Here is a 14622-nt window from a genome sequence, read left to right as displayed (position 1 = left end):
ACAACCCTGTCCTCTGAAGCGAAGGCTTTGCAAATGGGCCAACAAGGAAACTGGTGAAATTTGTGCATAAATGCAAACAGAACAATTCTATAAATTTACAGCTGTCATCGGTATCTGCACCAATGTCAGCATATTTCTGCGACGCAACTCTTCAGTCGACCTGGAGGCTTTCATCCAGTCCTGCTAAGGGACTTGTGTGTAAAGATAATGTTATTAGTGAACACTTTCTTCAGTATCTCTTATTTGATGGGAGAGACGGCGACCACTTATTAAATAAGAGACTACACAGCCACCGCAAATGTGGTTTTCGGAAGCAAAATACAATTGCTGGCTGTCTACGACACCTTTAAATATTCAAAAGGATGGAGGTACAGGGTGTAAGCACAATGCTCCCAGAGCAATTTATTACTAATAAAGACGAGACTTGATTGATTTCTGTGGGGGATTTTTGCTTTCAGCAGCAGAAAAGGAGACAAAAATCTGCTAAACAAATGAAGGAGCACAAATCAACTCTTATAACCCAAAGAAAATGCTATGCAAAACATAGAAGCATCACATCAGAAAGGACAATGTACAGTAAATTACAGCTGTTTTTGAGTTGTGACTTCCAAGTTAAATCCAAGACTTTCAGTTCTGTCAATATTTCGCATGCTTAATAAGCCCAATCAACAAGTACTTTTGAATTTAAACAGAGCATTTGTAAGATAACTCACATGGTATTTTCTAGGTGTGTTGCAACATTGTCAACCTAATCGATTAAAAGAATTCGTCAATTTTATTTTATGCAGCAGCGCATCGCATGTTGGGCGAAAATATAATAGTACAGAAAGATTCAGTAACTGGGAGAATTTGGAATAGTAAATACATCAGAGCACAAAAATATAAATATTTGTGTTCTGAAATCACTGGATATGAATTCTTCAAGACAGCATTAAGATTAGCAAATAAGAACAGAAACTTGTGGAGAAGCTAAGCAATAATATCAGCTGTGCCCACAGTTTCGCATCCACTGTCATGTGTTCACCACAACAAGCTCGTTGGCTAACGTTAGCTTACATATGTACACCTGAAGCCGTAAGCAGTAAGAAGTTCTACTTAATGTGCCACAGGTCACATTCCCACTCTATTCTGTTACAGTATTAAAACTAAAGGGACCTGAACTGTTTACTAAGAAATGTAGATTGCACCACACTCCTTTAACTTGAATTGGAACAAGCTCTTGTTTTAATGACAGTACATTGTGGAGAGACTTCATATCAGTCTGTCAAACACAGGTTACCAGTTCAGATGATTTTTTGGGGGGGAGGAATAATGCCCTGCACTGCATGCTTTGAATTATTATATTTAAAAAAATAAATTAATTACTTGTAAAATCAGTTTTTCAGTACCACATAATGCTTTTCTTGATCACCAAGTCAAGCCAAGGTAGGGCTGGGCAAAATAGACTTCAAATTTAATCATAATATTTAAAAAAAAAAAAATCTGTTATTGATGCAAGTTGCAATATCACTTTGGCCACAAGTCAGTTCCACACCTGCATTAGTTTGTTCCAGCATTCGCTGCCAGAAGCCTTCAAAATTATTTTTTTCATTTTTTTTAAGTTTGCTTCTGTTGTTGTTCGAACACTGGCCCCGGTCTCCTCATATTGTTGTGCTTTTGTTAAAGGAGTTTCTGACACAACTTAACAAATCCCAGCTGCTCACATCAGTTTCTGAAACATTTTCATAGGAGGATACATGAAATTATTGTCGTCAGAATTAACTCTCCCTCAAAATCTTCTTCACCATACTTGTGAAATGCCAACATTATGACACATCAAAAAACACATTACAAAGTCTTCTTAAGTTAAGCTGAGTGAAGCTTTAGGTTCCTTATTTTTACATCTCAAAGTCAAGTCTCAAGTTTACACTTGTGTCATTTACACAGCAAACTGACTGGCAAAGCACAGATGCCATGTTTTACACTGACCCATGTTATGTTAAGAGAGGTGAAGAAACACAGATGCGGCCCAGAAACAACCATAAGCATCGACTCATACGCAGAAAATAAGCAAGAAATGAGTCTGTTCAGCTGTGATCCATCCATTAGCTCCACCCTATAATAGCTGCAATAATGCCTGGATATCATGAGCTTTTAAGGATCAATGGTAAAAGAAACATTGTGACATGATTATTTAAGCAAATGCAAACAGATTATTTACCTCCTTCTCATTTTGCTGTATACGCAGTGATGGTTTTAATACATTCTCATAGTGTGCTGACTTATGGGTAAACAAAAATGTAATGGTTTCTGTCAAAGGATTCCATTCATCCAAACATAACACGGAGAGCCTGTTGATCAAGCCTATTTCTAATATGTAGTTCACAGCAGTTGTGGGCTTTTGCAAATGTTTTCTCTCTGTGAGGTGAATTTAGTTGATAGCATTACAGCCAAAAACTACTCTGTGATGCTTCGTGGAGCTGGTGTTTTATGGATGTAATAGTCTGCTTTTATTGCTGATCTTGGAGTGCGAGGGGCTTTTTGGAATTTTAGCTCAAACTGTTCTCTCTACAGAAAATCCACAGCAGCCTGTTCTTTCTTCCTTTCTTTTACAGTTTTCTGCATATTTCGGTCATGAAATGTGATCTGATCTTCACCAAAGTCACACATACAATATTTCAAAGCTGACAGTCATAACACAGGAGTGTAATAATAGAAAGCATTTATTGTCACTGTGCAAGTACAACAAAATTGAAATGCAATCGCTAGGTGGAAACTAAGATAACAAGACAAAGAGTCTGTTCAAGACATTGGCAGAAAAGCTATAAAGGTTAAAGTAAGATGAATGGATCAGAGGAACAAACAACACGTACTGATACAAAAGACTTTGCTACCAAGTATTGGATAGTATTGCATGGTCATTGTTGCACAAGTGTTCAAGCGGTGGGATCTATATAGATAATCAAAAGGGGGAAAGGGCAGCCAGTAATCGTCTGGGCCTTGGTGATGATCCTCTGGAGCACTTTCCGATCTGCAGCTGTACAGCTGGAAAACCACACAGATGTATTAGGTCAGTCTGCTCTCTGAGCAGCAGCAGTAAAAGGACAAAAGCATTTTTTCTCAGGAATCACAGTCTCTGCTGTGCTTACTTGACAGCAGCAGTGGTGTGGATGCTCCAGGTCTGGTTGTCCTCTGTGTGGATGCCCAGAAATCAGAGGTCCGAAACCCTCCCCAAACATTCCCCCCTGATGCGCAGAGTGTGAATATCAGTTTTGTTCCTCCATATGAACAGCTCTGCAGACCATACAGACAACTACTCTACTTCATCCCCGTGTGCAGACTCATCCCCCACAAAGAGAAGCCCAATTATTGTGGGGTCATAAGGAAACTTGTTTATGCTGTTCCTGGGGAGGATGGGGGTTCAGTCATATGTCTAGAGAGCCTGGAGATGGGGGGCTCGGAACACAGCCCTGGGGGGAGCTGGTGCTGAGGCTAGGGCTTAAAAAAATGTGGTGAGCTCCTTTTGCCTTCTGGAAGCGATCAGTGAGGACGTTAATGCTCCAGAGGCAGGTAGAGTGTGATATTCCCACGTCCACCAGTCTTTTAGGGAGGACAGTATTAAAATGATATTAGATTAGGTCTACAAAGAATAGTTTAGCAAAGCTCCCCTGCTTGTCCAGGTGGGACACAGCAGTATGGACAGCTGTGGCTATGGCTTTCCCTGTCGAAACAATAGCTCTGCTGTGGATCAAACCTGGGTATGAAATTTTAATTAACTGGGTTCAAAGCAGTTTGTCAAAGCACTTCATGATGATAGGTGTCAGTGTGACTAGATGGAAATGGTGGAGGCTACTGGGAAACTGTGGCGCAGGCAGGTAGAGAGGTTGTCCACCAATCTCATAGTTGTTGGTTCCATCCCCGGCTCCTCCTCACATGTCAAAGTGTCCTTGAGCAAGACACTGAACCCCAACTTAGTGCGAAACGGTGAATAACAAGCAGTGTAAAGCGCTTTCAGTGCCAATAGGTAGAAAAGCGCCATATTAGTGCAGAACATTTACCCTTTACTGATGTCAGATAGCCAGGACAGAGACTGGTTGAAGATTTTCCGCCAGCTGATCCACACGGTCCCTTAGCCTCCATCCAGAGATACCACTAGGCCTTGCAGTTTTCACCTTGTGTTCCTCCACTGTGACAATGTGGTTTTCATGGGCTGATGGTCGTCAGCAGCTGGGAAGTTGTTTGTTTCTGTGGTTGATGCGCTGGACCGTGCCACATCTGCAAGCATTGTGCTTTTTCATTGTCTGGAATTAATGAATAAAGCCAAGTTTCTGCAAAGAGCAGAATGCAGCGGCCTCATGATGTTCATTGCAACCAGTAGCAGTAGTACCCATGTGCGGTGCCATCTTGCCTTCTTCAATTTTCTGTCTTTAAATGTTAGCAAACCAAACAATGGTACAATGTGGAAGTGTGGATACTCTCCAAGTGGATGCCCAGCCAAGATCACTCCAAACGTGTATAATCAAGAATACTACGTTTAAAAAAAAGTGCAGCGGTTTGATTGACAAAGTCATGACACTGATGCAATAACTAACCAACTTTCAGTGCCTTGGAGGCAGTGTCAGGTGGATCTGGATCTGACTCCACTGAGATGATTAGCAGCTCTAATGAAGACAAAGCTTGTTAGGCAGCTCTGCTTGTTTCACTAACACACTCAGGTTCTTCAGCTTTCCCATGTGCCTGCTGCTGTCAAGAGTCGGTCTCTCTGCTCTAAATTAAACAGCTCCTGTGTCATCAGCACAGTCTGTTTTCTGTCTAGTGCACTGCTGCAAGCAACCTGTGTCTGTACAGTTTTTTATTGTAAATCAAACATCACACATATCTCCTTACAAATAGGAGAAAATCTAGACATTGGCTTTTAATACCATGATATAGTGCACACATACCTCGGAGTAAAGACCTCAGAGCCAAAGAATCTTTAAAAAGAAGGTGATGTTTTCAAACCCATGAAGAAAATAGTTCAAAAGTGATTTTTGCCCCGAGTCGCTCCACTGAACTAAAAAAGTATTTGATTTGTGGAACAGTTTGTTTTAGGCTTAAAGCAGCTACAACTGGATGGTTTCCATTGCAGAGAATATGACAGTGGCCTCTGCCTGCATGATCTTCTGTTCTATGCATCTGTTCAACGTGCCAAGCCCCCAAATAATAAAAATGATAGAAAGCGTTTAAATCTTTTTCTCATATTGAGTAAATTTTCGGTTATTAAATGCTAAAATATCACAACGTCTCATGTTTTTTTTTTTCAAGAATCTTCATATATTATACCCAGAGGGTCTACACCTATCTCACTGTATGAGCTGTGCTGACATGCCTCAACCAACTGCAGACGGAGAGAGGAAATGGGAGCTAGCAGGGGACACCGGTGCAACAATGGCTACGGACTCCTGTGACACACAGGAGATCGCAAAAATACAATTTTAGCAGAAAAGATACAGTAGGACACACTCGCTCTTTCCTCCCACTATCTGTCCCATTCCCACAGGAAAATCACAAAGTTGGCTGCCAAACAGGCGACAAAGCAACTTTCTGCTTGAAATGTCTGTGGGCAGCCTGGATCTCAGGTGACAATGTGCTGGCACTGCAGTGTGAAGGAAGTCAAAGTTGGGTCTGTTATTTAGTTGTGTAGATGTCTGACCTCTTTTTAATTTAATGGAAGAAAGTAGAGTAGAGAGGGAAATGAGCAAAAACCATGTAAAACCATTAGAATTAGCTGAAAAAAGAAATAACTACAAAGATTTACAGTAAATGTGCCATATTGTGAGATAAATTATGATAATTCATCTACATTATAAAAATGTCATCATCATAGTGATGACATTTGCTTGGTATTTAATGATGTCCAGGCTTATTACTGGTTAATACACGATTGTGTTTTGCTCTAATTGTTAAAAACATGTAGAATTGAGCTACTGTCCTATGGTCAAAGCTAGAAGGTTGCCAGTCTGCGTCCCCTACCAACCGCAGCCTTTCTGTCTGGAGTTTGGATGTTCTTCCTGTGCTTGCGTGAGTTTCCTCCCACAGTCCAGAGACATGCATGGTAGGTTGATTGGTGACTCCGAATTGCCTGTAGGTGTAAACTTGAGAATGAATGGTTGTCCCTCTGTGTATGTCTCTCTGTATTGGGCCTGACATAGACTGGAGACCTGTCCAGGGTGGATCCTACCTGTAACTGCTTACAGGTAATGCATAGTTTACCACAAAAGTTGTAAAATATAGTTGTAATCCCTACTAGCAACCCCGTCCATACTACAATCACTTGTGTCACTGTTAATAAAAAAGTAATCGGAAAAAGTGTTAAAAGGAAAAATGTTACAATGATAAAAACTTTTAACATTTCGTATTTTTACTGACTGTTAAAATGTAAAGGATTTCCGTGCTGTATACAGGAAGACAAATGGAATCATGAGTCCTGCCTACATACAACACAAGAGCTGACTAAGGAAAATTAAACCTGCTCTAAGCAACTTTTTTTTCCCAGAGGCTTCTGTGGGGGAAAAAAGAAAAATTTGACTTTCATGCCCAGCAATCATGCAAAGTGAAACCAGTCAGGCATAGCATGCACAGCTCTACTGTAAGGTTGTGAACCAGTCCATAGGGAGAATACAGGGAAAGGAAAGAGCTCTCTCTCTTCGCCACATCTGTTTTTTTTTTTTTTTCATTTTGCTTCTGGGGGTTCAGAATTCCATCAGTCGCCACACCATAAATGAGTATTAGGCAAACCAGGAGACTATACAAGGTTTGCTCTTTGTTTTTGCAGCTCTTTCTTTTTGATGTTTCATTAGCTTTAATCAATGATAAATCTTAAAATCTAACACTAATTCTTATGAATGCTAGTTTTGAAGGACAGCTTCTATGTAGTTATAAAACATTAGAGCTTAAGAGCTTTTATTTGCTTTGTGAAGATCAGAATGTCCCAGCAAGACAAAGAAATCAATACAAGTGTGCCCAATGATGGTGAGACAGCACTCTCCAGTGTCTGGTTCCCAGAGGTGTGTGTGTGTGTGTGTGTGTGTGTGTGTGTGTGTGTGTGTGTGTGTGTGTGTGTGTGTGTGTGTGTGTGTGTGTGTTTAAAAGAGGGTCAGGGACTTCTGAATCGACTCAGGTAGATTTAGTGTAAATAGACTCTTTCTACTTCTCACGCCTTTTTTGTGCACTTGCGTGGGATGAGTGGATGATGGAAAGAAGAGGAGGGTGTGAGAGATAGTCCAGGGGTCAGGCAGGTTGGCATGGCGACCTATCTGATTTTGGTTGCGATGAAAGTGAACTGTTGCAGCAGCGGAGAATGTTAGCTGCAGTGGTGCTGCTGAGAGACAGCGGCAAGAGCTTTAAGTAGCAAAGTGGCATAAAGAAAGAGTAGCAAAGCTACTTAAAGCAAGAGATGCAATGTAATAATAGATGAGGTTAGTCAGAATTTAAAAAAAGAAAGCCAGCGAAAGGAGAGGAAACATGTAAAATGAAGTAGTAAAGCAGATGTGCAGAGTGGGTATGCAGAGATACCTGTGCTAATCCATGGAATACTGGCAGGATGTAGTACAGATAGGACTGGTGTATACGCTATATTTAGTAAAATTCATTTCCTAACAGTTAAGTCAGGCATCCCAAGACAAAAACAAAGGTTCTGATCTCTTTAGGTACAACAAACACGTTAACTGATGGACTAACACCTTTAGTCTCAAACACGTAATCATGTTTTTTATCGATACAGGAGCGATGAGCTTTTCTTCCACCCTTTTATCCAACACACACAGTTGTGTCCTCTTATACTTGTGATTACACTCACTGACAGAATACATTCACTAGCCCCTTACCTAACCTTAAATATCCCATCTAAATGCATTGGACCGACCCTAACCTCTTATTCTAACCTCAACCCTACTGCACTATAGAACTCTGTCCTTGAGACCTCTCTTATGATACTTGTGTGGATTCTCTTAGCGTGGCTCAGCATTACAAATACAACAGGAAGGTGATATAGCAGAGAGGAGAAAAATGGACGGATGGAGCAAAAATTGAAAATGTATAGTTTTCATTCATGTTGCTTTTGTGGAGCCTAGAGGCCAAAAAACAAAAAGCTTTATAGAAAAACCTAACTTAATGTTCCAACTGTTCCAAGTAACATATACATGACATCACACATCAACAAAAAAGCAAAAAACAAAGATGTTTAAACAAACTACGAGTTTAAGCAATTGTGATTCTTATACGACATCCATTACAGTGCTGCCAGGATAAAAGCTTAGGACAGCTTATATGTAATGCTGACATTTACGAGATGAGAAATTTCATTTCGTCATGGGGCAGACACCTTTATTCCAAAGAGTGAGGTACAAAGCAGCAAGGAGAAAACATTAAAGCAAAGTTCTATAAGTTGAAGCAACTGTCAAAGCAAAGCAAATTGTGCTCACTTATGACAAATGTAATCAAATCCTTGATTCTACTGCGTTTAATTCATTATTAGATTCAATTGTTTTTTCCCAAAATGTAAATAAACCCACTCACTGTTTTAGTGACACCTTAGACCTTGTTGTTACGTATGAAATTGAAGCGGATAATTTAACCATATTTCCTCACAACTCTCTTCTGTCTGACCATTTTTTAATAACATTTGAATTTACAGTTAGGGAAAAATTCCACTATAGCAGATGCTTAAGTGAAAAAGCTGTCAACAAATTTAAAGAAATTATTTCTTCATCATTTGCTTCACCATATGTTAATACAATGGACAATACAATACTCGATAGTGTTGCCCCTCTGAAAAAGAAGGCAGGAAATCAGCAGAGGTGATCTCCATGGTATAGTTCACAAACACGCAACTTAAAACAGGAAACACGAAAGTTAGAAAGGAAGTGTTGTTCCAGAAATTTTGAAGAATCTCATTTAGCCTGGAAAAACAGTTTAAAAATGTACAAAAATAGCTGTCCGTGATTAAAACCTTCCTCTTTGATAAAGCTTATACTTATAGTTATGCTGCTATAGGCTTAGACTGCTGGGGGACCCACCCCCCAATGCACTGAGTTCCTTTCCTCCTCTTGACCATCTCTTCTCTCCTCTCACCCCACAATTCTCACCACTGTATGACATTAACTCTGTGTGCTCTCTTCAATACTTGTCTTTGTCCTTCTCTGTCTCCTTCTCTCTGTCCCTTTCTGCAGGTGTCCCCGGCTTTGAAGCTGTGTATGTTTTCCAGTGTGCAGCTACTGGTCCTACCAACCTAATATTTAGTTGTTACTCTCTTTCTTTTCTCTCTTCACTTTCCACTCACCCCAACTGGTCGAGGCAGATGGTCGTCCACCCTGAGGCTGATTCTGCTGGAGGTTTCTTCCGTTAAAGGGAGTTTTTCCTCTCCACTGTTGCCTATGGCCTGTTCAAAGGGGAATTGTTGGGTTCTCTCTATACATTTCTTATAGTCTGTAAAGTATCTTGAGATGACTTTGTTGTGAATTGGCGCTATATAAATAAAGTTGAATTGAATTATAATCCGTACACACAGTGTTAGTGACCCACCACTGACAGGCTGGGATGCTGTGTAGAAGAGTGACTGGGTTGATTTGATGCACAATAACATAAAAACTATCAATAGCTGTTCTGTTTGTGAAAGCTTTAAGTGGCCAACAGGAAGAAAGTCAAGGCCTGCAAATTTACTTGAAAATGTGATGCCTTCTGATGTGTTCTGTGCCAGTTCTGTAACAGCTTCAGCTTGAAAAAAAATGCACATGTACCTCTTTCCATGAGGAAGGCTCCAACTCATTTATATAAGTTCAGTCACTCACGTGGGTGTGTGTTTCGTGGATATATTAGGAGAATGAAGTGTGCACAGTGTGTTTCTTATTTTATTCATAGAAACATTTTGACTTGTCAGAAATATGTTAAGTCCAGTGCAGAATCCTGTGCACTCCTGTCCCTTTGTTCTGCTTTCTTGGCATCCGATCATCCAGGATGAAGAAATCGAAGGCTAAATGGACATTATCGCCTTGTAATTCACCGTTTATTTCCATGGCTCTTCCTCCACTTTATCGCACTTCCTTTTTCACCTTGTGACTTAATACCTCCTTTCTCTATTTTTGTTCTCTTTTCTCCATTTCTTGCAGCTCTTACCGTTTATTAGGAACCATAAAGAAACCATATAGTGGGCTATAATGTAACACTAACCTAAAGCTTGTACCATGTTCTAAAACAGCTCCTTTAAAAAGAGGTTATAAATCACGACTAATGGCGTCATTAATGCTTAATGAACAATTTACTAAGCCTTTCCGAGATTATTTTATTTGAACACATTTATTTATTTTGAATTTCTCTCATTTGTATTGCTAAGAAACAGCTAAACAGGAGGCGCTTCACATAGTTCACTTTTGAAATTTATAATCCTATATTTTAAAACTGGGAAAGAGAATTAATCTCAAGAAGACAGAATAAGGATGTGTTCTGCTGCACAGTATTATTAAAACCATGTGTCAAGCAGAGATAACACTAAGTAGCTCCACACAGGCAGCCTCTCTCCTCCTGTAGCCCAAACTGACTTGTATTAGTATTAGAGTCAGTAACCATTAATACACAATGTACAAGTTATGGTCTCTTTCTAAAGAATGTGTTATCAGTCAGCCCCATATTTCAAATGTAAACAAAATATGTAATGAACTTTTAGATTGTACAAAAGTTTCTTCATTATCAGAAGTAACAAAAAAGGTTGATGAGTATAAAAAGAAAGTTGAGGATAATGTCATTCCAAGAGTTTACATTCCATTTAAGTCAGGAGACTGGGGAGGTAAAACATGCACCTAAGTCTTTTTCAGCCATCCCTGAGTTACATTTGCTTTGTGCTTTGGATCATTTTCCATTTGAACGACCCGTTATTCTATGGCTTTGCTTTCAAATCGTTCGGTATTGGGCTGCATTCATCCCTCTCCACTGCTGTTTGTTTTGGATCCTTTAGTTCTAGTGCCTCTGGTTTTTCTTGGTTTAGCTCCTTAGAAAAGTCTTAGCGTATCAATATTTTTTTCTATTTCTGGATTATGGTCTTTCAACACTTTTTACATTAAATAGTTTAATATTTCTCCCTAGTTTTATGAAGGTTTACCAATTTCATTTAGAGCCAACCCCTTGCAAGCCCAATTTAACACACCTGGTGCCACTCATCAAGCATTAAATGTTAAATCCAGAGGCTTCCAATCTTTTTCAATTGGAAAAACTTCTATTTTTACATACACCATGACATTTTTAATTAATGAACATTTGTACAATTGGAATGTGCACTAAATATTTTATTGGTTTTGTTCTACTCTAGTAAAGAGATGCAAACTTTTTCCCTTAACTGTATGAAACAAAATTCTAAAATGTCCTGTAATAATCTATGAAATTGGATATTTTATGATGCTTTTATAACTTCATATCCATCTCCAATAGCTTCCAGTGGTGCCACAGGAGCTGCAGGCTGACATTTTTCAGTGCAGTCCTTCTCTTAACTGGCATCATGTCACATTACTGAGAATCAATGGTTTTCCTGTGAGAAGACAGATGTGCTCATTATGTGTAGAGTGAAGCACTAATCATGGTGATTGTCAGTCAGAGTTGGTGCTGATTAAGCACCGGTGTCGCAGGGCGGCTGCTGTGTCTGTTTGCATATGTCTTCACACCAGGGAGTAAAGTGGAACAAAAACACCCAACAATGCATTAATATCAAGTTACTTTTGAGGGTAGTCGATATTCAGCTGTAGCTGCCGCCAAGCTGCATCCCAAACACTGCTTGTGATGCTGAAAAGCTCCAGTTTTTGACGTCACACTAATGTTAATTAAAGCTGTTGAGAAGGGATGTATTATTGCCAAGCCTGTAGAAGCAGGATCCTTTGGACAGAAAACACCTAAGTGTAAATGTCTGCCTTCGACTGCTGCTGCATTTAGTGGTTTTAATGGCGAATATAACCAGCGGCAGTTTGACACTCAGTGGTAGGACTGGAAAATAATTATGACATAAATTGAAAAACAAGTTATGTCAAAGTCGCTTATTCAGTTCCAGGTTGGGGCCTTTTCTCATGCTTGTCATTAAAGCTGCCGTGTGCTACTGAGGATAGTGTTAATGTGAGACTGCAAAGTCCTCCCTCTCCCCTGCTCTGATACAGGTTTGCTTCACACATTACTCTCCGCCACGCTCTGCGCTGCCCTTCAGTTAGTCATAGTTATCAAATGACTCTAAATTAAGGAAGAAAACGTGTTAATCAAGAAGAAACCCTTACTTTTTCCTGGTTGATTAAAATGGTGATTCTGCTCAAATTACATTTATAAAGTGAATATCTCTGCATCTCTGCCAGTGCTGTTCAATCAGTCTGTGTCACGAGAGGCTTCCATCACACCTCTCCACATTAAGTTGACTATGGGAGCATGGTTCTGTTATAAACACACGCAAAAGCAGTTACACAATTAACCTTTAATCATACATGGTGGCATGACTGTTTGGAGACTCACTGAAAACAGTTCAGTGAAGGTCACGGAGGATTCACTGTTTAGAATCTACAGATGTAGACATTCAGAATGTCGTGGTGTGTTTGGGGAGGAAAGTGCCGTCCTGCCTCATGAGAACGCGACAGGGGGCTACTGCAGTGCCCTGCTTGTGGATACAGTGAGGAAACCAAATCATTCAGGAACGCACAAGAAAGTAATGACACAAAATCACTTATTTTATCAGACATATATTAAATATGGAGAGTTATTTATTAAAACTACACACCATTGCCTACTACAGGGGTCTCCAACACATCGCTCGCGAGCACTTTGAGGTTGCCGTGTCCCGCCCCCTTCTTACACTAAAGGATTATTTGACAATTAGTTGTCAATCAAACAGTGTGCTGCTGAAAAGCTTGATGGGCCAGTGGTGATCAGTGCTGCAACTTTGTCACTACATTTAGCGAGTACTCAGACTCTTTTTCAAAAAAGCTTCTAGCAACTGATCTAGCGACTTTGTCTGGTGTTACGTGTCTGAATGTCAGCAGGGGAAGCACAAACGATTTAGCTATTTTTCAGATTGTAGGAATATTTAAAATAACAAACCATTATGAAGATATGTCACAGTGCATGTGATTTGAAAACAGCAGGACATCTTTTGTGAATGATGTGTTGTTCGCGAATGAGCTGGCTCTTCTTAGTGACCGAGAAGAGCCAAGTCCCATCAGGTAGAGCCGAATCTTCAGCCACTCCTGCTCAGCTCTGCTGAGAATCCATGCAAACATGATGTGCACACCCTGCGGCCAATCACATGTGAGGACAGACTAGGATCACGCCATTATTCGAAAGACGGAAGGGGGCAGACACATCACAATGACTTTAGCCTTTATTTATTTCATTTGTTTTCTGTGGTTCTGTGTTCAGTTATTCAATTAAAGGTTTGATTAACACGGTTTTTTGTAACAAAAACAAAACATAAAAACTTGTCTACTACTACTTGTCTACTTGTCCACAAACCATTCATAATTACTAAATTAGGCTGAAATCTAAAGCTCCAAGTGATACTAGATTAAGCGCCATTTGGGAGCCATTTTGTAGCTGTACGAGCTGCTCTTTTAGGTGAGCTGAGCCAAAAGAGCCGAATCTTTGAGAGACCCTGACTCCCGTCACTAATCAGTACGCTTGATTGATAAGCTGACAGTCCTACTTGATAGTGGAAGTGGTATCTGAAAGCAACACAATGTGACATCACACATTGTACATTGTGCTTTAATACATGCTGGAGAACAAATGCACTGAAATTGTGGGAGCCACACTGCCCCCATTATGTGCCTTATATCTGTATCTCAGGTCAGACACGTTGTCCACAGGACACAGACACAGCAATTGTTCACGTGTATTTCCAAGTTTGGTAAGCGTGTGTTAATCTGTGCCACCCAGCGCTGCTCATTGCCTTGCAGCCTGTCTCTCGTTGACATATGCTTTCATTTCTGAAACTGTGACTCAACGAGCCATCAGTCACAAATCGCAGTCCCTGTAAGTTGACTAATGTCATTTTTAAATGACTGCTAGCTGTATTTGTTTTTACTTTGTCCACCCACTTCTAAAGATAAAGTCAAAGTTGTGTGTGTGGGAGTGGGAAAGGTTGCAACCGTCTGTCTGCAGTCAGGAAGTGAAAAGAAGAGAAGGATTAAATCCAGTGAAGAAGAGGTGAGAGTGGGTTTTCCCACAGCCCTCCCCTGATGCTGGCTGCACCCGGCAAATCAGGACTCATGGGATATGCCTCAACAAATGAGATCCACACAAACACACACAAAAAAACACATGAAATTAAAGTTTCAAAGAAAGAATAAAAGTGTTATCTCTAAAGTTTTAAATGGCTTTAATTAGGAGTTCTGCTCAAATCCGTCTAAGCTCTGTTTAACTAAATGCTGTCTATGCTCAGCTGAACATACAGCATGACGGATTAGCATAAGTTCAAGATTCAAGAATCAAAGTGTTTGTTGTCATATTCACAGACAGAAAGCATGTTTTCCTGCACAATGAAAGTCTTACTTTGCCGTCCACACTAAATGTCATACAGTGAGTAAAATAAAAATAGGAAGAAAATTAGAAATAAAATAAAATACAAAAAATAAAAAATAATAATAAGAG

At 39.9% G+C, this 14622-nt stretch overlaps 1 protein-coding gene across 5 annotated transcripts in view; it reads right to left on the bottom strand.

Moving 5' to 3' along the window:
* sgsm2 (small G protein signaling modulator 2) overlaps window positions 1-14622 on the bottom strand; it is an 88953-nt gene that overhangs the window by 33760 nt on the left and 40571 nt on the right. The gene's annotated exons all lie outside the window — the stretch shown is intronic.

Source organism: Channa argus, chromosome 6, assembly GCF_033026475.1.
Source record: "Channa argus isolate prfri chromosome 6, Channa argus male v1.0, whole genome shotgun sequence".
Classification (NCBI taxonomy): Eukaryota; Metazoa; Chordata; class Actinopteri; order Anabantiformes; family Channidae; genus Channa; species Channa argus.
Note: the sequence above shows the minus strand (reverse complement) of the source record. Positions and strands in the feature narration are given on the sequence as shown.